At 48.9% G+C, this 24,682-nt stretch overlaps 1 protein-coding gene and 1 long non-coding RNA gene across 8 annotated transcripts in view; both read left to right on the top strand.

Annotated features, from left to right (window-relative positions):
• Positions 1-24,682, top strand: part of SNF4Agamma (SNF4/AMP-activated protein kinase gamma subunit) — a 364,359-nt gene that overhangs the window by 185,183 nt on the left and 154,494 nt on the right. The window lies entirely within an intron of this gene.
• LOC146198355 (uncharacterized) lies at positions 1,017-6,061 on the top strand. The gene is made up of 2 exons (XR_014704983.1): positions 1,017-1,962; positions 4,685-6,061. It is a non-coding gene; the product is annotated as an uncharacterized LOC146198355 (long non-coding RNA).

Below are 24,682 nucleotides of genomic sequence, written 5' to 3'. Positions count from 1 at the left end.
TGTCTTTCATAGTAGTCGAGTTGACAGCGTTTTAGACGCGATATAGTGTTGTCGTATTGTATCATGTCATGGTATACAGACCGCCGATGTTGTCTTACGGTCTGCCATTACATACTAGTATGAATTAATAGACACCGTGTGTTCTGAAGTTCTTGTCAGTACCGTCTTAACAGTAGCTCCGAGTTGGACCCAGCACGGCTGACAACCTCAGCACTATAGATGTGAACGAAACCGTCGATGTCAACCGTCCTCAGAGCGTACCGCTGTCGAACGAGGCCTTCAGACCGTTGGACGATGTCATATACTCGCATCGTTGCCATCTCTTGTTTTCTTGTTGTCCGGTCGCATATTGGCATCGTCCGGGAAGGTCAGCCTCGTGCGCGATATTTCACTGGGGTCGCCTCTCCGTTTATCTCACGGGCTTCTTTACATGTCGCAATGCATAAGAAACCTCAAATGTGTGCACGGTATTTCTTTTCTTTTTTTTTTTTCTGCCTTACCCTTTTCGGAACATTACGGGCACAGCAACGACGCGTGGTTGTCTGTACGCGTGGCGTTGGCATTATCTAAACAGAAGGTGAAAGAGAGGCAAAAATAAAAGCAAAGCCGATCAACGACGTTTAATAATCTAAGCTCGCTGAATAGAAAAAATAAAATAAAAATTAAACATACGCGGGACTAAAGGGGTCACCCATGTGCTCGCAAATGTCAGCGGAACGAGAATCCTTACGACGGCGACAGCCGCGCTCGACCGGATCCGAACCTGAAATGCTGCCGGTCGGCGGGCATCCCTCTCGGCAACAGCAGCTGATGTTCGGGCCTGCGTCTCTTGCCGTCGTTTGTGCTGCCGGTCGTGAAGCGCGTGCGTGTCTGCTGCGCCTTTCGCTTTTTCCGCCGCTGTTCTTCAGCGGTGCTTCGCGCGTGTGTGCGTGCGTGTGCTCTCAGCTGGGCTGGCTTGGCACAATGCTGTGAGAAAAGGGGGAAGGGGGGGGGGGGGAGAAGGGGGGGATTGGCTGCGACCGCAGCGCCGCCGTCTCGCAGGCCTTGGCTTCTCGGCGTTGCTACCGGCGCTGCCGCCGGTTCCATCATCATCCCCGGGAGTCGCCGCTCAGGTCGTGTGGCGCGTCGTTGTTCTTCCTGTCGCGGCGGTGCGCGCGCGTCTCTGGGCTGTTTTGAATGAGCGCGGCGTTCGGGTGAAGAGGTGCTTGCGCCGCCGGCGCCTCTTGCGTGCTTGGCTCCGCACCCTGCAGAGGTGTCTCTCGAGCGCCGCCGCGGCTGCTTTGAGGCAAGTTGCTCACTCTGTCTGACTAAAGAAACTCGGAAGTTGAGGTCGCCGGTCATTAGTAGTGGGCTGGTTTCCCGTGCCGTTGTGACTGAAAGAAACAAAAGAAAGCAAGAAGCAGATGAGTTCCACCGTTACGGGAGTCACCTGGATTACCTGCGAGCAACTTCTTTACGGACTGTTCTCGTCTGCTCGTGTTTGTGCCGCCGGTAATTGATACCACTCCTGTTCCCGAGCTCCGACGAAGACCAAGAAGCTTCCCCGCGCGTGTGCTTGTCCCGTGCTGTGGTGGTGCGCGATACCGTGGACTTTTTGGAGGCCGAGCCAGCGGTGTGGCAAGATTTGAGCTCCCCCGTGCGTCTTCTTGGACTGCCACTAGACTCCAGAGTGTGCGTCTTGTCCGGTGTGGTGTCCGCGTGTGTTGTGTGTTCGCTTGTGCTTGTGGGGGCAAAGGAAGGGGGGAGTGATATTCGGATGGTGGATGCCACTGTCGTCGGTCGACGGCGCCGGCATGTTGGTGACCATGCTCAAGAGCATGCTGCACGAGTACGCGCAGCGGCGCCACAGCAGCCACGAAGTGCATGGCTCGGCCGCCCTGCTGCGCGCTGCTGCTGCGGCCGCCGCGGACGACCCCGGGTCCACCCCGCGCCGATACAGCGAGGACGCCCAGCACTGGATCGGTAACGTATATAACGCTGTCGCAACACCCGTCCGCGATGTGTTATAGGCTTGATTTTAAGGCGAACATTTCTAAAGTGCGCGCACTTCATCTGCCTTCAAAGTCAGACACCAACGAGAGGTGAGCTATATAACTAAAAGCGCGCTTATTGATCCTCTTACGCTTGCGGTGCTCCGGTGAACGGGGCAGGATGGTGGGTTACAGAAGACCGGATGAAGGAGAGGGTGGAAGGTTGCCCCGTCTTTATTGTTTAGCGCCTGGTTGCAGCTTAGGTCTGTTCTGACGAAATCTCTCTGCTGTCATCACACTCGCCAGTCTTGCAACTAGGAAGGACTCTTGCGGAATCCTCTGCGGCAGCGTTCGTTCAGGAAAGGAGATTGTTTCAACAGGATTTAGAAAGGAATTATACAACCGGGGAAAACAAAAGAATTGCATAGAAGCTAGACGAATGATGACACCCTTGTGTTCCATGCAGCATAGGATGGTTTATTGACGAGTGAGATTTCGTTGAGGGATAAAGGGCTCCGAGGACACGCTGTTGAAAGATGGCGAACGTGAAGCTAGGGCCACCTAGGGCAGATTTTATAAGCAAGACTGATCTCCTAAGAGGACATTGAATTCATCGCCGATTAAGTGGGTCAATGCGGTATCATGAGTTATGCTGATAGGCACCCGTAAAGTAACCTGCTCTCTTAGGCACCCATGCATGCGTTCGTTGACAAGACTCCCGACTGATGGCTGGCGCAAAGTTACGACTGGCACTTCTGTGCTAGATGTCACGCATTCGAGTGCAGTTAGTGACGCCCTTGTGCGACACCTTGGAGCCCACAATATTTGCCCTAGAAACCGCCGTCTCACCGAGTGCGACAGCGACACAACGGTGGGAAAACGCCCCGGCGAGCCCCTTTGCTGTCGCATAGAGGGCTTCATCGAAGTGCCCGGTCCTGCGGGCCATCTTTCCACATTTGGCAAAAATCTCGCGCTCTTTGCACCTGTAGTCATTCTACGTGCCGTGCGTGCTTCAGGTATGCAACGGGGCAGGCCTGTGAGATGTATACCTTAATTCCCTCTTACGCTCGAAGGTGCGCTGTGTATACCATTAACGTTCAAAATATAAAGACGTCACTGTTCTTTAGTAGGCTTCATTGTACCCAAAATGCGCGAATCGTGCTTCACCCGAACATTGGCCGAATCGTTGGTTTCCACTCTCGTTTCTGTTCATTTTGTCGCATCATACTGAGTGTGCGTGCGTGATAATTATTCATATTCGTGGGAGTCGTGGGTCAAAGTTGTATATGCCAGCACATTGGAAATGTCAAACTCGTACTTGTAGACTGCCATTTATTAATCACACGTATTTCATGATGCCGCATTGAATTACACGCACGTCTTGCCTCGCTTTATCGTCTTTTAATGGCTGACTGTGTAGTCCATTACGTGAGCAGCTCCCGCCCGATGTGGCTTTCATATGCTATTACTGTCCCTTATCTAATTTATTTAGCCTTTGCAGGCATACAGCGTTCTAGGAAATTGCACGTCCTCTGTGACGAAGTACAGGTCCGACATCCTTTTTAGTGTAGCAATTAGGTGTCCAGTGCGCGGCGACGTGCAGCGTTTCAGGAAATTATGCTTCATGGACGGCAAAATGCTGGCAATCAACTCTCGTGCCGACCTGTTGTTCTTCGTGGAACGGCGCACTGCTATTGCGCGCGGGTGCCCTGGGGCGATCGGCCATTCTTTGCGCTGCAACGGCAGCCACATAGAGCACTAGAGGACGAGTCGCTGTCGTTCTTAGCACTGCTGACTTCGCTACCGCAGCCCTTGATGACACTTAAAAGCTTTCGACAGCGAAGGTCAACAGTCACGCTGTTGTGGACCAGCCTGTTATTCTTGCGAACACCTTGTGTCGTTCTTGGTGCCGTTCGTTGACATTATTAGGTATACATAACTGTGCGCTATGTATCTCTCTTGATCACGGTGGTGAGAGTTACGAATGAGGTGAGGTTTTCATCCCTCCGTTATTTTCCACCTTCTCCAGAGAGAGAAGAGACTCCCTTCGGTCGCGAGGGAGCTAAATGGTCTGTCACCAGCAATCCGTTAATGAAGACGCCATTACGCCTACAGCAAGTCCGGTGTTTTGAATCCATAAATCTAAAAGGTAACATCTTATCATAACTTGCTAGGGTGCGCGGAGAAGTGTAGGCGGAGGAAAGAGCAAGCTAGTGCTGGTCTCTCATACTTCACTTGGGCCTTGCCTCCACAACTCTGTGGCCTTAATATTGACTTAGGACACTGACCCTCATCAACTGCCAATGATAGCTGCAGCACAGATCGATATAGAAACACCGCGAATGCTTCGCATCTATGCCGACTAAATTACGATTCGTGGCATGTTATTGACTCGGAAATTTTGGAATTGCTGATCGATGTGCTCATCGCGGTGGTCACGTGGTTTTAGATGCTGTTTCACGCTCACATACTCGCTTAGCATTTTTATTGCGACAGCAATACTGCGCCAGGTTTCGAGCCGTCGCGTATCCCCGGCGGACGCCGCGCTTGACCTTGAACAGCCGAGTCGAGCAACCGCTTGAGCCGAGCTCCGCCAGACGGCGGCACTGTCGGCGCGTCGTACAAAAGCCTCGCGCGCTGCAGCGGCGCCGCTGCCGCACCAAACAGATGGTTCGCCGTTGCTTCGGCGTCGCCATGACTGCTTTGCTATGCAGGCTGCTAAAGAGAGGTGTCCACGACAAGCTGCGGCAAGGAAGTGACAACTTGCACAAGAGACTGTGGAAGAACGGGAAGAACGTCGTGCTAAACGTCGTGCACAAGATGAAGCTCGGCGACTACGTTCTAGCTTTCCGAGTGCTTCCACCTCGTCGGCTACTGATGAACACATAACTGCTGATGAAAGCCGCAATGCCACCAAGCGAAGACAGCGCGCTGAAGAATCGCCGGAAGAACAGTCGTAACCACTGTGTGTCATGTGTTACACTATAGCCAAACTATCGAACCACACAAGCGTAGCCATGCGGCCATTGCTAACGCAATTTACCTGGCTTAACCACGTGCTAAACCACTGCCAATTTTTTCGCTTGTTCTTCGCTGACATTGCCGACGTTTCTGTGGAACGTTTCTGTGTGCAAAACATGCGATTAGCTGACAGAGTTCTGAGATGCCGCAGGCGTGCTCGATCTGCAGCACTCTATGCTGACTCCAGTGCTTTGTGAGAGAGTGCTGGTCTGTCGCCAGGGCGCTGCTCCGCGGCTTGTTTCTCTTCTTTCTTCCCTTTGCCGATTACACTGGGTCGGCAGCTGTGCGTGTCGTATGCGGTGACTCGCAGCTGGTGGAGCTTTCCTCTTTTCTTTTTTTTCTGTTGCTATCGTCGGCGCCCACTATGCCGCTGTGTTTGCGCGAATGTTGTAGCTTGACGGAGGACGCTGGCTTTCTCGAAATAATGTCTAGTTCGTTGTTGGTTTGCGTGCACAGTAAAAAAAAAAAAAAAAAAAAAGTTACATATAGGCCCTTTGTCTTTCTTTAAATCGCGACCCGTTGGAGCACAGCTACATATAGCCGCGGACGCCCAGTTTGCTTTCAGATTTATTCCCCTTTGCGACGATATCTGAATGCGCTCAGCCGTTCGCGCGGTCATGTAGGTTTAGGGGAAAAAGGCAGAATTCTTGAATTGATATTTGCTGTAACAGCAAAATACGGGCTACCAAACAACGAAGGTATGAGAGATGGCGGCTGTCGCAGATTGAACGAACTAGAGGCGGCCGCTTCTCTGCCCCGTAAGAACGTGTGCCCGCCGACCGTGTCGCGGGTCTAGCCTTGCAATCACCCGTGATAAAAAGTAAAAATGTGGCTAATGTTCATTTCTGCTCTAATCAGGACATGAACTGTTAGTCTTTGAAGAACCGTTCTTCTTCGGCGTATATGTGCCGTATTTTGACGATTCTAAGCGTCCCACCCTAACTTCTAAAAAAAAAAGATTTGGGAAAAAAGAAGTTAGCATGTTAGCCTAAGCACTTTTTTTGAAGAAGCGAGCGTAGACAAGGCGCTTGCTCGCATAGTCGCGCCGGAGCCATTCGATACGTACCTGAGAGGGGGCCGAGTCCACGCCGCGATCTCCAGCTTCTTGTGTAGCTTCGACGCTACACGAGAGCCTGAAGAAGTTTCTTTGACTGATAAATTTTTATTTCTCGCGCTCGTCTCGTCAAAATATCGACGCGAAAACAAAGAGAGAGAGGGAGGGGGTGTATTTCAGATTTTTCGGAATTTAAGCACGCCCCCTCATTTGCGACATCGAGATGGGGAAAAAAAGGGGGTGATTACAATCGAGTAAATACGGGAGTGTCAGCTACCTCTAAGATGCACGGGGACTGCTGAAAGAGAAATAAGTTCAGTATTAAAATAACCCTGTGCGCTAACTATTCAAGCGTTGGAAAGCTGAACATGCGTGGAGGAGAAAACGGAAAACCAAGCAGACAAAAGTAAGAATCCAGTTGGTAGGCAGTAATCACCTGACTAAAGGGTTTGTAAACCCGCTGAAGCACGGGGTTAGTTTTCCTGTGAAACGGAATTGAAAAAAATTGTTCAGTCTCCGCGTCAGGCAAAATGAGGCCAGGTTGGCCACTACTGACACTGCAAAACGCTCACGCCGGTGCTGTGTTGACTTGCCCGAGCCCGCAAAGTGAGATTATGCGAACTGACGAAGATACATCGCTTGATATGTATGAAAATGGTGAAGCTACACAGCCGCACGTTCGCTTCAGAGTCCACGTGCGGAACAGAATAATAGGCGGCATACGCGCGGGTTCTGCAAAGAGGTCGCAGTTCAGGAATTCCCGGCAGATCTCGAACACATCATGTTTAAACGTGAAAGCATGCATCCGCCGGCGGGCTTGCAGATTACCAATTCGGAACAGTGGGAGGCCGCATTTCTTAGCTCTGATCCAAGCCGGCAACACGCCATCACGGCTTGGGCCAAGGAGGTCGTCGAGCGCCATCGAGCGATGACCACCCCTGGGGCGGCTTGAGGAGAAGCGAACTCCCACGAATAAAGAACTTTCCCAATTCTCCTTAATCAAGTTTCCTCCTCCTCCTCCTCCTCCTCCTCCTCCTCCTCCTCCTCCTCCTCCTCCTCCTCCTCCTCCTCCTCCTCCTCCTCCTCCTCCTCCTCCTCCTCCTCCTCCTCCTCCTCCTCCTCCTCCTCCTCCTCCTCCCGGCAGTGTGGCTGCTTATGGACCCAAACAACATTTACACGCACAAAATCTTTTAGACGGAAAGCAAGGACGTTGACCTTTACAATGAGCACTTCAAATATCTTTGTCCGGAGAGCGTTGATTCCTAATTTACACATGAATCTCGGGAAAAAGTCACTGTTCGCGAAAATAGGAACGTACAGTTTAAAAAGTGCTTCGTTTAACAAATTTAAATTGTTCTAGCATCAACTAGAGCAACACGGGAAAGCGTGAAAAGCATTGCTTTTTTTTTCTTTTTACAGGGAAGTCACAGTTCGGCAAGCCTGCCGAATGGTTATGGTGCATGGTTATGGTCTTCAAAAAAACATCTCCCTCAAACAAAATTTAATCGCATAATATCCCCGAGATTAAAAGCTAGGATGTTAACGTGTACAATGAGCTATCTGACGGTATTTTTGTTTGAAGGGCTTCATTTCTTATTTTAGACCCGCGCATCTATGTAAGAAACCATTGTTTGTTATTTTTGGAACACATTGATTCGAAAACGGTCTCGTTTAATAAGTTTATATTCCTTTTAACATTAACTATACAGCAACTGGTGTAGGTGCATAAACATTGTTTCAACTGAAACATTGTCGAACATCGTCACGTCTGTAGCGCCTTTACTAAACCAACAAAACGTGTAAAACTATTATTCCTTCGTACAGGGGCCGCATGAAAGAATAACGCAAGCGAAATGTTTCAATATTCAAGCGAATATTTCACTACGCTATGTAGAGCCGCACCTCATGTCTGTATCGTAATTTTACCTGCAAGTGACCTTGACATTGCGCCTTTCCTTCAAACCAGTTCACAATTGAAGCGAATGCTTGACTGCGCCAGACGGAGCTGACTTCGCGTGGTAGTAAATTTGACCTTCAAGTGGCCTTTACGAGTTACTGCGCACAATTGAAGCGAGAGCTTCGCTACGCGATATAGAGCCGGTCTTCGCGTGGCACTAAGTTTGACCAAGTTACAATTAAGTTTTTGTGACCACGACTCCGCGATGCCCACCCAAAAGTATATACTGCGCCTTCCTGTGGTTGCGACTGTAGGAAGAAGGAAAAATTAAAGAGCACTGCAGAATCTGCATTGGAGCAATGCGAAAGCACGGATGCTGCTGTTTGTTGTTTCTGGTTGCTTCTAATTGCTTAATGCACTTCTTGTTTGCCCATTTTAGTGTTTGGTACTTTCAAATTGCGCGTCAGTCCCTTCCTATGCCCTTTTTTCGGCTCAACTTCCGGTTGCGTGACGTCACATCCTTAACGTCATATCCACTACGGCTCCTCTTTCTCTCTTTCCGCTTTCACTCCCGCCTTCCTTCCTTACCAAATCACATAAGTGTGGCAAATAATGTGCCTTTCATTTCCTGTGAACCAGTTATTCTAATTACCTAATTAACTTATTGTCCTAATTAGTTCTCAGCAACAACATTACGTCACCCTCTATCAATTGACACCACTCATTAACCTTTACCACTTCTCAATTACTCACAACTGCTGCAGAAAGGTTTTTGCGGACACGTTCTGCGGACACGTTCTGCGGACACGGCCTGCGGACACGGTCTGCGGACAGGAATCTGTGAACATAGAGAAGTCATGCTTTCGCATTAAACGAAAATGCACAGGCCTGCTACTGGCTCTGTAGCTAAGCCATCTTCGCTGCCTCGTGCGGACGACAGTAGAAGGACGAGCGTCGCAACGGCCGTTGTCCGCCACTGAAGCGGTGGCGGGTGCAATGACGGCCTACAACAGGTAAAACCGCCGGTGGCAGGCGAGCCTCCGCCGCAAACGACGGAGGCCTACCATTCCCAGCCCCATAGGGCCAGGAGCAGCCACCCTGCTTAATTTTCCCAAAACCTTTGTGTTCCGCATTCATCGACCGCCGGCAGGTTCGAACCCGCAGCCGCCAAGGTTCGAACCCGACCTCGGCGGCTGCGTTTCCATGGAGGCGAAACGAAGAGGCATCCGCGGTGTGCTGTGCGGTGTCAGCGCACGTTAAAGATCCCCAGGTGGTCGAAATTTCCCCGTAGCCCTCCACTACGGCTCCTTTTTCTTTCTTTCTTTCTTTCTTTCTTTCTTTCTTTCTTTCTTTCTTTCTTTCTTTCTTTCTTTCTTTCTTTCTTTCTTTCTTTCTTTCTTTCTTTCTTTCTTTCTTTCTTTCCTTCCTTCCTTCCTTCCTTCCTTCCTTCCTTCCTTCCTTCCTTCCTTCCTTCTTTCTTCTTTCTTTCTTTCTTTCTTTCTTTCTTTCTTTCTTTCTTTCTTTCTTTCTTTCTTTCTTTCTTTCTTTCTTTCTTTCTTTCTCTCCTTCTTTCTTTCTTTCTCTCCTTCTTTCTTTCTTTCTCTCCTTCTTTCTTTCTTTCTTTCCACTTTCACTCCCACCTTCCGCCCTTCCCTTACGGCGTGGTTAGGTGTCCGCAGAAAACAAGTTTTTTTTTATTCTTATAGCGCTGACGAAACACCACAGGAAGAAAGACACAAAAGGACAGAAGCGCATCTGCGCTTCTGTCCTTGCGCTTCTGTCCTTTTGTGTCTTTCTTCCTGTGGTGTTTCGTCAGCGCTATAGGAATCAAGATCATGTACCAACTAACCCGTCAAAAAGTCCTGCTGCAGAAAACAAGTGAGACAGTTATCGCGCCATTTCCTTTCCTATAAATAAATCGGTTTAAATCTCTTCTGTCTGCACGAGGCAGCGGAGGTGGCTCAGCTACAGAGCCAGTAGCAGGCCCGTGCATTTTCTTTTTCTTCTTCCTACAGTCACAACTACAAGGAACGCCACCCGGCAGGAGCGATGGTGTACCGTCCAAACACACTTGCCGAGAAAGTGTGACAGTTACGAAGCCTTTCCTTTCCTGCAAACATGTAGTCCAGCAACGAACGCCGATAAGAGGCAAACGATGAGAGGTGGTGGTGGTTGGTGGTGGGGAGGAGGGTCCCTTTCCCGCCACTACCCCCAATCTCTAACCCCTTGAGCGATGGGAGACCTTGTTATCCAGCCTCGCCCTATCCATCTAGCTCGCACTGACGGACAGGGGCCAGGAGCTGCTGGGAACATATGGGTCCCGCAACTAGAGAACCACCCCGTCTGGTGCGAGCATGTACCACCGAATTATTTCGGGCCTAATAAATGTTGATTCCTCTTCCTCCTGGTGGTGGTGGTGGTTATTTATTGTATATACCAAAGGAAGGAAATGATGTTTGCCAGCCCCGGTATCTGATATCTGAAGCTCCTGGACTGTGGCGGCGGAAATAAAGGGATAGCGAGGAAGAGGTAGAGAAAATCAAAGAGGTGAGCGAAAGGGAGAAAGAAAAGGGTAGGTAAAAATGAAAGAAATATATACACTATTGTACAGTATACAGTAGTTTCGAGAAGCACCGATGAGAGGAAAATGGCAGGATTGGAAGTGTAGACTTTCGTCATTCTCCTCTAAAGAGACATCTGAGACCCTCTCTTTTTACGCAAGGCCATTAGCACACTCGCCAACTATGGAATCGATTGTGGTCGGTTCATGTTAAAGATCCCCAGGTGGTCGAAATTACTCTGTAGCCCTCCACTACGATGCCTCTTTCTCTCTTTCCACTTTTTCCTTTCTTTCCTTACGGCGCGGTTCAGGTGTCCGCAGAAACAAGTGTGACAGGTACTGCGCCTTTTTCTTCCTGTGAACCAATTATTATATTATTCGAGCACATTTCACGCGGATTGGCCAGATTCTGCGAGCGCTTCTGGACGAGTGACACGTTTTATGGGGGCTACGATACGCAGTGCGGCTTTGCTATATAGCTCTGCAGTCTAGGTCGCCGAACTCGTCGGGACAAGCACCTTTGACCTGGAGCCGTACGGGAAGCGCAGATAGTGCGACCGGGCTAGCAGCACCGGGGCGATGTACTGTCGACTGCAAACAAAGCGCGAATGGCGGAGTTATTAAAACGAGAGCGGCGGAACAGGAAGGTTTCTGCTGGCGGTGCGTGTGCCCTTCCTTGTGCAAGCAATCATCGCTTGCGAAATTGGGCCCTCGCTTTTAAAAAAAAGCTGACTGCTCATTAAGCACCGCTTCTATTGTTTCTCCCGCGGATGCATAATTTTAGCATTTTTGTGTTTACGTTTGAGTGGTCTTCATTTCGTTTCATTTGCCCCCGATAATGATTTCGCCTGCGTTCTATAGGTTTTAATACTTTATGCTCCGGCCTTTTCCTTTTTGAACGTAATCCGAAATACTATGTTGCCTTCAGCTGAGTAATAGTTGCTTGATTTCATAACGTCACAAGCAGTTCGTTTTGAGCAAGCACCACACACACACACACGCACACGCACACACTCATATAGTGCGGTTCGGCGAAATGTGAATTAAACACATAGTCGTTGGCGCATAATCGCAACTAACCACATTATGTGAGAAACCGCCTGGCATAGACTGCACATGTACCTCGCTCTAAACGAGCCGTACGAACGTGCCTGTGTGTGTGACCTCGGGAGTATCGTCTCTGAACTGGACTCCAAAGGACCTGGTGAATTCTATTTCCACCTGAAAGATTCGCCCAACTTGACAGCTTTTCGCGCCGGCCAGTGGGGTTTCTTTCTTTCTTTCTTTCTTTCTTTCTTTCTTTCTTTCTTTCTTTCTTTCTTTCTTTCTTTCCTTCCTTCCTTCCTTCCTTCCTTCCTTCCTTCCTTCCTTCCTTCCTTCCTTCCTTCCTTTCTTTCCTTCTTTCTTTCCTTCCTTCTTTCTTTCCTTCCTTCCTTCCTTCCTTCCTTCCTTCCTTCCTTCCTTCCTTCCTTCCTTCCTTCCTTCCTTCCTTCCTTCCTTTCTTTCTTTCTTTCTTTCTTTCTTTCTTTCTTTCTTTCTTTCTTTCTTTCTTTCTTTCTTTCTTTCTTTCTTTCTTTCTTTCTTTCTTTGTCTCCCTTTCTTTCTTTCTTTCTTTCTTTGTCTCCCTTTCTTTCTTTCTTTCTTTGTCTCCCTTTCTTTCTTTGTCCTGCTCCTCTTCTCCTCCAGCACATCTCGAGGTATCATGCAACTAAGGCGGCAGCTCATCGCAGTCTTGTGCGCAGGGCCTGCCCTCCTCAGCAAGCAATTTTCGCAGTTGCTGTCGTCTTAGCGCTGTTCTTATTGGTTTTCGAAAAAGAGAACAGAAAATGAAGCTCTGAATAAACTAGCCTTTCTTTATCGCATGACGCCGAGGTGCATCCTTTATTCACAATGTAACCGCGTACGCGTCGCCATGGCTTTAGCTGGATGCGCCTCTGCAAAGCCGGCGCATGAATTCTTAATGACTCGCCGCCTCTCTGGCCGCAGCGCTTGCTCGCAAATTCTGGCCCGAAAATCTATAGCAGAAAGAGATAAGGAGATTCGGAACGTGTCAGAGCGGCATAAATGAAGTTGACGACAACGTTGTTTCTTTGCAATGTGCCGAGATTGCTCTGGAACCTCGCGTGTCGTCTCGGTTTCCCATGCTTCATTTCTTGTGTCTCTCGACCGTGTATCGCCTTGCTGACGTGCATGAATGTATTCATGCGTAGTTATTAGCTCGTTTGAGGAGGCAAAGTGCGGCAATAAAAAAAAAAAATGTTAGACTTAGCCTGTTCTCTGCATTTCTTTGCATTCTTCCCTTCTTAAAAGCACCTCTAGCTATGCATTCAGTCGATGACCTCTAGCTAGCCGAGCTTCCCATCCTAACTGTTGTAAATAAGTGCGCTTTTCGTGTTCTGCAACTTGCGACAAATACGAAGATCGGTGCCGTGTATATATCTCCTGATCCCCACCCTTCGACAGGACCGGGCCTTGCATAGTCCACTTGCTGTTCTTGTCATTTTGTGTGAAAGCGACGACGATGACGAGTTCGATAGCGTCCTTTGCTCGCCGGCCTATACTGTACGGTCAGTTTGAGAGGTGACGCCACGTGGCGTTCAACCACCGTTTCAAGTATAGGGCGACACATCTATAGCAAAATGAGGTTCCTACCGAATGGCCGTCCTGTATAGACTTGCTAGTTGGTCTTCTGTGGTGTTGGCATGCAAGCGAAGCAGTTTCTGCCACCTTTCGTCTCTTGTTGTAGGCGTTTTTTTTTTTTTTGTCACATTGGTTGCAGTGTACCGGTGCGTACAAAAGTAAATAATTGAAACTGGCAGCCGTTGTATGTGCGAACCGGTAGAACTACCAGTACCCTTTCACTTGGACAGATATTGTTTTGTTACCTCCAGTGCATAATACGTGATTTTAATTTGAACGGAAAAGCGTGCTCCGTTTACTTATCTCCTCACCTGTACGTGTACAGCCTTCGCAGGGGCCGATAACTGCGCGATTTGCACAGCGGTTTTCCTCGTGGAAGCAGCTGGTTTAGGAAGCCGTCGCACATTGGATGTATTAAGCGTCAGGTGACCGGAATGTAAAGACTCTAGTTTGTATGTTCCGTATGTAGCTGCACCGTACACGTGTATAGCTGGTCCACATCGCAGAATCTATGCATCGGCGACTCGACATCGGAACATCTACAATATGGGCGACTTCGCTTCGGGCAGTCGAATACTTTGTGCTACTGATTTCTGTCGACTGATTCCATGCGTTTCCCCGACCCTCGAACAAGCGTTGCGAGTGACCGTAACGAATCGGACGCGCTGTGTACGCGGCTCGGTGGTGTGAATGTGTTGAATTTCAATGGCAGATTGGGATCAAATTTTTCTGCTATGCCTGAGGCAATCGCATGGGAGCGAGAGTTCTCCATGGGTAATACTCCAAGGAGAGGATGGCATCTTTTCACGATATCACAAGTCATTACAAATTTGAATGGCACAAATTTCCACCACCTGACAAAACGTTGGATAAGGCACAGGAGGCTGCTTGGAGAAGACTCCAGATGAGATCCTTTCTACCTATCTATTAGCAAAAATGTACCCGGATGACTTTAACACCGCGTGCAGGTTCTGTGGCGAAACAGCCACGTATGATCACGTACTATGGCAATGTAAAGAAGAACCTCCACCGGAGGATCTAGTGCAAATTCCTTCTCTTGAGCGATGGGAGGCCGCTCTGGTCAGCTCGGACCCGGGCATTCAAGCCTTGGCCACCGAGTGGGCCGCTAAGGTCGTCGCCAGCCATGGGCTGGAGGACATCTATAGAGCGGGCCGTCTGCATCTGCATCTTGATGAAATAAATATTTTTCAATCCAATGTCTGTTCCAGTGCCAGACTCTGATCAAGGATCGATCCCGGATCGCACCGTGGAGAAGCGGTATGGAGGATTTGGTCGAAAACCCGTATGACGTTTCTCTTGTGTATCCGTTCTTCTTGTCACGATCGGCGCATGCTCGCTTCCTGTCGTCGCTACAGGGTGGTCTGAGCGTCTGTAGATGACACGAATAGTGATTCTTCTGCTTGATGATCTACAAGGAGGGAGCTTTCAGTGCGAAATTCTCACGGTGAAAAATCTTGCTCGGCGGGTTGCATCGAAATCGTACTTCGGACAATTTTAGAGGCGAAGAGGGAGCGGGCGCTGCCATGAACAGCCATCAGCTCAGTCGCAGTGAGCAGTCGTAGCAGGGACGCAAAAGAGACGGCTACAACACACTCCGATAACACATACATCGACAAAACAGCGTAAGAAGAAAAGCGAGGTGGCAGCTGTAAACATCGTACCTTGCACGTTTGAGTAGCAGCCGTGGAAAGTACCGCCTGACTGTCGGCCATTACGTGCATAGGCTGTCGTCGCACGAATGTGCTTATATAGCATGTCATGTGAACTACGCCCGTGATTCTCGACGTTGCTCACGCAAGCCCGGTGACAGCAATACAGCAATGCGACGAAACCCGCTACCAGCCATGACAATATATATATATATATATATATATATATATATATATATATATATATATATATATATATATATATATATTTGCATTCGGATCTCGTAAATAGTTCCGCATCATAACCGACGTGTGAGGAGGGCTTCTAGGCATTCTTTTTTTTATGTTATGTGCGTTACAACGAGCGAGCCACTGAATGACCGCAGGGAGGAAAAACTTGCATCATTTCACTTATTATTATTATTATTATTATTATTATTATTATTATTATTATTATTATTATTATTATTATTATTATTATTATTATTATCACTTCACTTGAGAAACCGCCGCTCTGCGCTCGGCGTCGGCATCGTTTTCAAACGAGGACTCTTCAGCTTCAAATGTCTATGGTAACTTCGATCGAAGATTTGATTATGCTTTATCAGATACGCAAAGATGCGTGCCATTAGATATGCTTGTTTGGACAGCAGTTGCGAAAATGTGCTCGCGACAGAATGAAATATATTTTTCATTGCAGAGGGCGGGGTCACGAGAACCAGTTCTGAGCGCTGATTGGCTGACGTTCACCGGGGATCATGCTCCCGCGGGAGCGAACGCATTTCAATCGCAGATTTGGAGGAAATGATCGCCGCCGGAGCGATGCGCTCCGTTCGTGATCCGACAAAGCGCTCGTGATCTGCCATTGGAATTCAACAGTTCGATGCCTTCGCTGGAGCCGGTCCGCTGCTTCGCGGCGCCGTAATCTGGGCGGCACGTAACGTACAAGTGTGCGTACGCCCCCTTCAGCCGCCCGCGATCTTGGCGTCGGATTTCCTCGGGAGCGGAGAACCTTGGCTTTCTCTTTACGGACAGCGCGCTCCGCTCCACCGGCCGCCGCGGGGAAAGTGGCCGCGCTCCACCGCCGCTGCGTCAAGGGGGCGGAGGGTGAGCGAGAGAGCGGCGCTCAAGTCCAAGGACCCCCGGCTCTCGCCCAGAGGACGCCGCCAGAGAAGGGGCGTGAGCTCTCGCGCCCATGCTTGAAACAGTAGTCGTAAACAACGCCATTTTTCGTGCCGTGCTGCGATAGCAGTATACCTTTCCTTAAACCCCTTAATGAATGCGTATGCTTTTCGGTCAGCGGAAAACTGTGTAGGGGGTGGGGAGATTTACCTCTTTTTCTTTCTTCCCCTGTGTGCAGTCAACATTTAAGATGGCGTTTTTCTTTCTTCTTCACGTACAGATATTCTATGGGAAAGCTGCAGAGGGTACCTTTCTAGCCGTATGGCTGCTTTTAGGTGGATTCTAAAGAATATATATATATATATATATATATATATATATATATATATATATATATATATATATATATATATATATATATATATAAATATATTAGCCTCGGCACTGCACTGAAACATACGTCTGACGTGAGAGTGCGCAGTCAACGCGTCTACACTTATGAAACTGAGCAAGTTCGCCTCTTCATACTGGCGCTATAGATACGTGCGTCTGCTTCTTTCTTTCTCGCGTACCCTTACTACTATAGTAAACTAGAATATTTCGCTAACCACACGTGTGCCCCACCGCGGTGGTATAGTGGTTAGGGCGCTCGACTACTGTGCTCTAAGCTGCGGGATCGAATACAGACCTCAAGACCGCTTTTTGATGGAGGCGAAACGGAGTGGCATCCGTGTGCTGTGCGATGTCAGTGCGCGTTAAAGAACCCCAGGTGGTCGAAATTTCTGGAGTCCTCTTCTACGGCGTTTCTCGTAGCCTTATTCGCATTGACGTTAGAACCCCATAAATACCAAACCAACGAAACCAAACTTGCTACACATGTATATGCTCAGCTATAAGATCCGCTGGCGCGAGTCCATCCTGACACATGGCTTGGCTGCCGCGTGTAATACAAAATTTCTGTTATAGTTATGTCATCCCGCTGAACGTGCACTCGTATTTTGTTCGTGCGCCGTTCTGTTTCATCTCGCAAAAAAAAAAGGCAAAAAAAAAAAAAAAAAAAAAAAAACAAAACGTTCTCCGCTCGTGTACCGTCGCGTATAGCTCCCAGCTGTGGCCCTACGCGATCACGCTTCTCCCAGACGCTGTGGTTTCATTTTGGCGACGCGAATGAAATGCAGGGAGTGCGTGCAGCGGCGGAGGTATCTTTTTTTTTTTTTTTTTTTCTTTTTTTCGGAGTGCGCAGCTGTGGTCGAAATTAAGTAGCGCACTGTCTCCGCTTCCGCTCGGTGACTGGCTGGCAGCATCTTTTCGGTTCACATGCAGACTGCCCTGGTTGCAGGGTCAGCACTGGCTCTCCCCACCGTTGGGCACTGCCGCGCATTCGTCCGTCGCTGTCGTCGGCGGTTGCTGGATTCTTCGAAAAAAGCAAACAGTAGTCACTTTGTGCCGAGGCTCTGGCGAAATTTCTGGGTTTCTTCCTTCTTACCTTCTCTGCCACAACAGCATTCTTGGAACTTATTTAAATGCGTTGATACGAGGTTCCGTTTTACTTGTGTTATGCCACTGATCCATATTATAAGATGTATGTGTATACGGCGTAGTGCTGCCACCGTTCTTACAAGGGAACGTTTGGTAATGTGGCTCTGAAAACTGTGAAATCATATTTGAAATACGAAGCCTTGTTTTCTTTGTTTTCTCCCTATCACTTTATGCAGGACCGGGGAAATAGGTAAATATGGAAATAAATAAATAATCTATTGAAGATGGGTTATGGTGCAGCCATTACCCGGGAGAAACTTTAAATTCTTCGAAGTTAACCCCTTATTTCGAGCTTGGCTAAAGTAATTAAGAAATATCATTTTTCTTTTTTCCTGTGAAAAGCAAGCATATTCCATACACCGCTCGTCTGTGCTTCCGCAGGAGACCCACAAGAATCAGGCGTGGCAATATTGTGCTTTTGTTCGTTCTCTGTTTGAAACTCTATACATCGACAAAGCTGAATTCAATAAACAGGCATTAGTGTTTTCTCGTGACTTTCCTTTGATTCGGTCGAAGAAACTGCGGCGATTCTCGAAAGAATACAGCGGGTTACTCCATTCGAGGTGAAACCAAGGGCACACTACTCCACTAAGTCGGCGGATCGAGATACTGGCTTGTAACCAGTTGTTAAGCGCCGCACGTGTTTTTTCACATAGCTGGACATGTGTAACCGATTGTGTTATGCCCCCGCTTTGGTTTTCGTTGCATTTCACGCAGGGGAGTTACCGCTTCGTTCTTTGGCGGAATGCGCAAGGTACATGCAGTCCTTCTCTGCGCCAGCTGAACCGATTTCTCTGAACGCGATTGGATTTGAAGTGGATAAGGGTTGTTGATTCTTAATGCAGGAACTTATTGCTGAGCAGAATGCCCCGCCCCGTCTTTTGTGGCAGCGCTCCCTCGACCGCACTGCTCAGCTGGCCTGGATAGCAATTTACAGTTATTTCATTTTTTTCTGTTATCATCCGTGGCAGGCCGTAGTAAGGAAAACACGCTTGTGCGCAGGCATAGAGGGCTTCAGAACCGCACGAATGCGACTGCGGCCAACGCGGTCGTTACGTAGTCTGTGTTGCTCGTCACTGCGATGTTAGTCCAGGCAGCCCTCATAGTAACCAACTGAGCTTTTTACGAGCGTACATGTTTTCGAGCCGGGCCACGTGCGCACGAGGATGCTCGCAGCCGCTATGCACGAGCTCCTCTGTCTCCTTTATTTTGATCCATTGTTGGCGCAGGGGTCGTTCCGCTTGATCGTCCACTCGCGGCATGCATTTGAAAGCGACACGCGCTCCGTTTCGCCGTTAACGCTCGTCGCCTGGTGCCGTCCGGGGGTGCGATGTTTCGCAGTGCCGCGCTTAATTGCGTGCTTGTCGGCGCTGCGCTATTAATAGCGCCCGGCCGTCGGCGTAACCGTGTTGGTGGCACATCACTGCCGCGCGTCGTTATGCGCGACCACAGCCGGCGCCGCTTTCCCCGTTCCGCAAGGTCGGCATCAACTGCGGCACGCGTGAATGCAGCGATTCGGGTTGAGGAAGCAGCGGCATTGCCCAAAGGCTGTCCACACCTGTCACATATCATATTCATACCACATCGTGAATGTGGGTGAGAAAAGAAATGAAAAAGAGCGAAGAACGACAGCGACTAACAAGCCCTCAGGGTGAAGAGGACTGAAAAGGCTTCGAGACAGTAGAAAGTGGGGAACGCAGAACTCTGTCGTGTGCTCGGGATAAATGAAACCTGCTGTTACCTGCAGTCGAATGACGGTCCATAATGCTCGGGGGGAAGAGGTGAGAGAAAAACCCAATTTGACAACTGCGTGCGGTCGATGCGTTGAGAAAACAGACTAAGCGCATCACAATTGATGAATATAGCTGTACAGAAAGGTCACTGGTAAAGTACCTCCGGAACTTGCACGCATAAGTTATATATTTTATCCCGCTAACCCCGCTTCAAAACCTAGCTGTCGTGGGCGTCGCGAAAGAACTCTATCTTTCTGTCTTCTGACTGCGCAGCAAACTTTGCATTCTCACGCATACACGCGTCAGATAGGGCCCGCCGAACTGGTTGTAACCTGATTACGCCTCTCCGTGCTCGAAGGCAGTGAGGAAGAACGCGCGCATGTGAGCATCACTCTTTGTTACACTGTCTATCTCTGTATGCTGAGCTGACACTTGCAGTCGCCGTCTTCGGCAGAGAGGCGTGCTTGTGGATGGGCGATGTTGACTCAACTTTGCGCCCCTCTCCACCGGGTTGAAAAAGCCAGTGCGGTGCTATGGGAAGTCTACCGTAAAAGAGGAAATGTAGAAAGGGGAGGAGGTTACCGAGTTAAAGGTGTTTCGGATTCTGACGCTGAAACACGACCGGACTTGTGCGGCGGCGTCACGAAGTGCACGCTGTACTGCGAAGAGGACTTAGGCGGAAGCAACATCAATTTGAGCACACCACCTTCTTAGATAGAATGATGCGAAATATATGTTTATTTGCCTTTTAGTAACTAGTTTTCCCGAGGGAAGAATGAAGATTCATTTTTCTGTCCCCGAGAGCTGTGTACAGATTGTCCGGCGAAACGTTGTCAGCGTTTTCCCCGTTCCGCCATTCCCTCTTGTTTTTATACCAGAGGGTGGTGCGTCTCTGCGACGCGCTGCCCACCGATTTTCCACGTCTTTGCGACGCGTCGCTTCTACTGGCCGCGTCTGCATGACGTGCCCGCCGCTCTCTCATTGGCGGCGTCTGTGTGACCTGCTGCTCTCTGATTGGCAACAGCTTTGTGATCTGCCTTTCTTTGACTGGCCACAGCTGTGTGACGTCGACATGCAGTGCACAGGGCGAGAGAGGGCAGTCAAACACGTGAAGTGCTCGGCTGCGCAGGTGGCATAGTTGTCTTTCCCTGGGCCTTCACAGTATAAGGTTCTGTACGTGCTCAAGCGAGTTAAAAGCATGACTGTTGCACCGGGCGTAAAAACATTATTTTTTAAATTGCATACAGGAACCCTCCCAGTCAAAACATGGATGGAAGAAAAGGGCCTTTTGGTACCTTGGGGCTCAAACTGTCTACTATGTAGGAAACCTGAAACAGTTGAGCACGTGTTCCTGGATTGTTGGGATACAGTATTTTACTGGGATGTGTTACAAAGGACACTTAAAAAAGACCTACCATTGACGCCACGTGGAATTCGGTACTTGACAACCGTTAATGATTATTTTCAGTATGACCTCATCATGCTATTGGGCCTTCACAGTATATGGAGGAGTAGGATAGCTTATAGACACTGTGATGTCGATGCACGATCTGTATGTGATTATTTTGTTGAACAAGTGTATAAACTAAAAAATTTTGAAGCAGCAAGACGCTGTGGAGGAGGTCTTGAGTCTGATGGGCGAACTTGTGGTAATGAAAGTCCATTAGACACGGTTGTCAGCCAAGGGGCATGGCAACCACAATCTTTTACCGATGTATTTGTACCAATTCATGCAATAAAGAAAAAAAAAGGAGGTGGCATAGTTGTCACTGCTGTGGCCAGCGAATGATGATCTGTTCGCGCCGTCGCGGGATCAAAACTCTGTCCGTGCGATATTTCTTTTATTTTCTCTCCAGGTCTCCGCGGTACTCGCGCGGACATTAAGCCTAAGCCACTGCCTGGAAGATGTCGTTCTAACGCACGAAAAATCGCTTCCCACGGTAACGGTAACTGTGGGGGCTATGAGTGGATCAATTTCGTTGACGTCGTGACGTTCCATATACGGCACATTTATATGAAAATTACGAGGTGGTATAACTGGTTCGAACTGGTGGCTATAAATGATTCTGTAAACTAGCGTCTGCAGCCTGTGTGCAAGCAGCGCCCTCCAAGTTCAGTTATTTGGCAGGTGCAAGCGGTGCCCGCACTTTTTTCCTCATCATCCTCACCATCTATACCAAACCTAACTGACGCCCTTATTTGAACTAACCCTTCCATAAACAATGCATTGTCCCTGTTACGTCCCCCCCCCCCCCCCCTTTTTTTTTTTATTTTCCCATCACCACTGATGCAGCTCGTTCGACATTCTGTCGACTTCGTTCGGCGCACCGCCCACCCTGCTTTGCGGAGCGACGCGCTGTGCGCTCAAAGCTGAGTGGCCCTTTGAATTCTTCATCGCGCTCGGCCGCGCACCTGTGCCGCTCCTCCGCGCGCGGCGGTGCGGCGCAGGGACGAACCGATCGCGCAGGCTTTCATCCGGGCGCGCCGCGCACTGCGATTCAATTCACGACGATGGTATCTGCAGACCCCGTGCATTATGCAGCGGGGTACATTCACACCGTCGTTATATCCCACTGCACCCGCTGCTGCTGCTGCTGTGCGAGTGGCAGAGGAGAGCGGCCCTTGTAGCTCACTGCGGTACTGAGCGCCATTAGCCTTTGCCCGTGTGTGGGCAGTGCTGTGCGTCTGTATTTGTCAACTTTTATAGCCGCTCTCGCCACCGCAATCCGCTCAGGAATCGTCTCAACAGGTCTTCATAGCCGAGTATATCCTGGCCAAATGGGTCCAGGTCGACCTTTTGTGCGTGTTACATGTGACACTTGAGAGTGCACGTTCTCATAAAGAGCCTTGTTTCATCGGCAGACATCGTATAGTATTAATTGTAACCATAAGGAGGGCGTCCTTGTGCTGCTGTGTTATGTTTGTTCTGGCTCCGCTTCCCTGTCGTGGAGCCGAAGGTGACGGCTTGATCTCGGCAGTGGTGTGCATTACAGCGCTCCGGTCGAGGCTGCACTTGCGGTTGCTTAACCAAGACCAGGAATTCAGTACATGGGAGTGTTAGCGTTCCTGCTGCATTCAAGCGATAGCGGTTCTTGCCTCTGTAGCGTTTGTGGCAAAGCGCTCCTCGAAATATTGCGTCAGTTCGCCGTGAACGAGTCTCGAGTTTTCTGACGCACGCGGGGACATTGAAGGCGTGCGCGCGCGCACGCATTATTTCAATTGCTGCCGCGGCGCTGAGATGCTGTTGTGGGAGTGCACTGTACCCCCCCCCCCCCCCCTCTTTTTTTTTTTTTTTGCTAGTAAATAAAACGTCAGTTGAGTGAACAGTCTCCTCAAGTCTCCCCCCCCCCCCCCTTTTTATTTTAAGGGGTGGGGGGGGGGGGGTGTTGTTTGTTGGTTTGCCTTCCTTCTTCTTGAGTCCAGTGGCCGTTAGATGACGTTCCAGATGGCTATACTCGCATTTCATGTCTGTTTGAAGAACCCATGCCTGAAAGGTTAAAACCTTTTACATATTTTCTGTAAATGCTGTCGCGCTTTTTTTTTTATTCTGAATTTTGCAAACCGTTCGGCCGTGAGCTCTTTCATCGTTGCCTCTACTGCTGCTTCCCCACCTCAGCTTTGCTTCGAGTCAGTCTGTAGCGGAAGTCACGGGGTCCACTTATTTTTATTTATTGATACTGCGATCTTTTACAAGACCTTCGCAGTGGCATGACTGCCGCCAACTCAGTTCACTGGCGGCTACCAAAATCTTTCTTGGCACAGTGACTTTTGCCTTGGTTTATCGGGGCTCATTGTAGCTTTATTAGGTGAAAGCAGTCAGATTTGTTTCGTGTGCACTTACCCATGTTTTTCATATATGTCTCGTGCCCCTACATCTAAGACATATTTTGTTTTCTCCCAATAGTTCTGAATGCTAATGGTATAGAAAAGCTTGGGCTTACTTTCGCAGGTTCAGGCGGCTGTTAGCTTTTCCTGTGCTAACTTTGCGCTGCATGCGTGCCTTCTGTGGAAGCAGTAAGCAGTTTCGTCCCATCGACTGCGCATTGTGGTTCCGCTAAAGAAAGCAAGCTAACTGCGAGAAAACAACCACGTGATGGGAAAGAGTCTACGTGAAGTGTTTCAAGCTTTGCCAGTATAGGCATCCATTTGCCTATACTCCGTTTCATACATCAAGTACAACACTACCAAAGCTACAGCTCTTGTTCACGCTCGCTCCATCCGCGATGAAAAATAGTGCCTGCTCTTGACGAGAGAAAGTAATAGTTATTTTGTCTTGAAGCTTAATACATCTTACATTTGCCATCAACTCCATAAAAAGCACCTTTTTTAATGAGAAAAGATCGGGTTCGGGGAATTTGTATGTTTTTTTTATGTCGTTTTCGTTCGTGTCGCGTTTTCGCTGCCCCGCAACCCTGCCAGTGGTGCCGCTGCGCAACGCAGCGACCTGGACTGCCTCTTCGTAGCTTATTTTTTCTATAACATCTGCACTGAGAAGATGTCCAGGCACGGGAAGCAAGATATTTCAAACTGGCCACAAAGCGAGCGCGTAGTGATACGCCTCCTTTCTTTTTCTTGCGTACTGCTTACGTAGTTTCGCTGCGTTGCACCTGATTTATGAGACGGAGTACAGTGTCGTACATAGAGGATGGCGCAGACGTCGGACATGAAAAAAAAGTTTCCATCAACGGAAAGATTACATAAGCAGTCCTTAGTTAAATATATATATATATATATATATATATATATATATATATATATATATATATATATATATATATATATATATATATATATATATATATTCCAGAATTTTAGGCCAAAATGGGCTAAGGGTGGCAAACGGAGCACATAGACATCAAAATCTGAAAACCATCTATAGCCCGTCTACAAGTTCTTCTAAACCAGTCGTCAGAATTGCGTTTTTCTTTTATTGGTCCTTTGTCCTAGGGAATTGGAGTTGCGCGCAGCTTTTCGCGCTTTTATTGAGTGGGTGACCTCCAGATAGTTTTAGTTCACTTTAAGACTTCAATTTAGAGCGGGCAGTATATCCAGAGCTGTACCTTGATCTCCGATCGTCTGCCGCAGAACGAAGCATCAATTAACACTCCTCGAAGTGTCGCAATATTGTCACGTGCCTAGCACCGCGCGGCCGCCGTGCTTGGGGATAACGACGACGAAGCGGCTGTTGGCTCGAGAGGAGCTCCGCGGCTGGACTCTGATATCAGTGCTGGAAGCTTATACCTGATTCTCGGGTTCTCGAGTTCTCGCGTATACGCGTACTTCAACGGCTCTATAGAGCTTGAGTTGTGACAATATTGAGCTGCTACTGATATGAGCTGGGCAATTCTGTGTATATTACCGAGTGACCCGTCTCGCCTGAACGCAGCCTCCTGTTTCTTATTAAAAACACAATGACAATGTAGTGTGCTGCCACAAACTGAAATACTACTCCAACCGTATGCCCCTGCTACCCACG

This window comes from Amblyomma maculatum, chromosome 2 (genome assembly GCF_055883805.1).
Source record: "Amblyomma maculatum isolate TAMU_Amacu chromosome 2, ASM5588380v1, whole genome shotgun sequence".
Lineage (NCBI taxonomy): Eukaryota > Metazoa > Arthropoda > Arachnida > Ixodida > Ixodidae > Amblyomma > Amblyomma maculatum.
The sequence above is the reverse complement of the archived record's forward strand: the minus strand, read 5'-3'. Positions and strand labels throughout refer to the sequence as shown.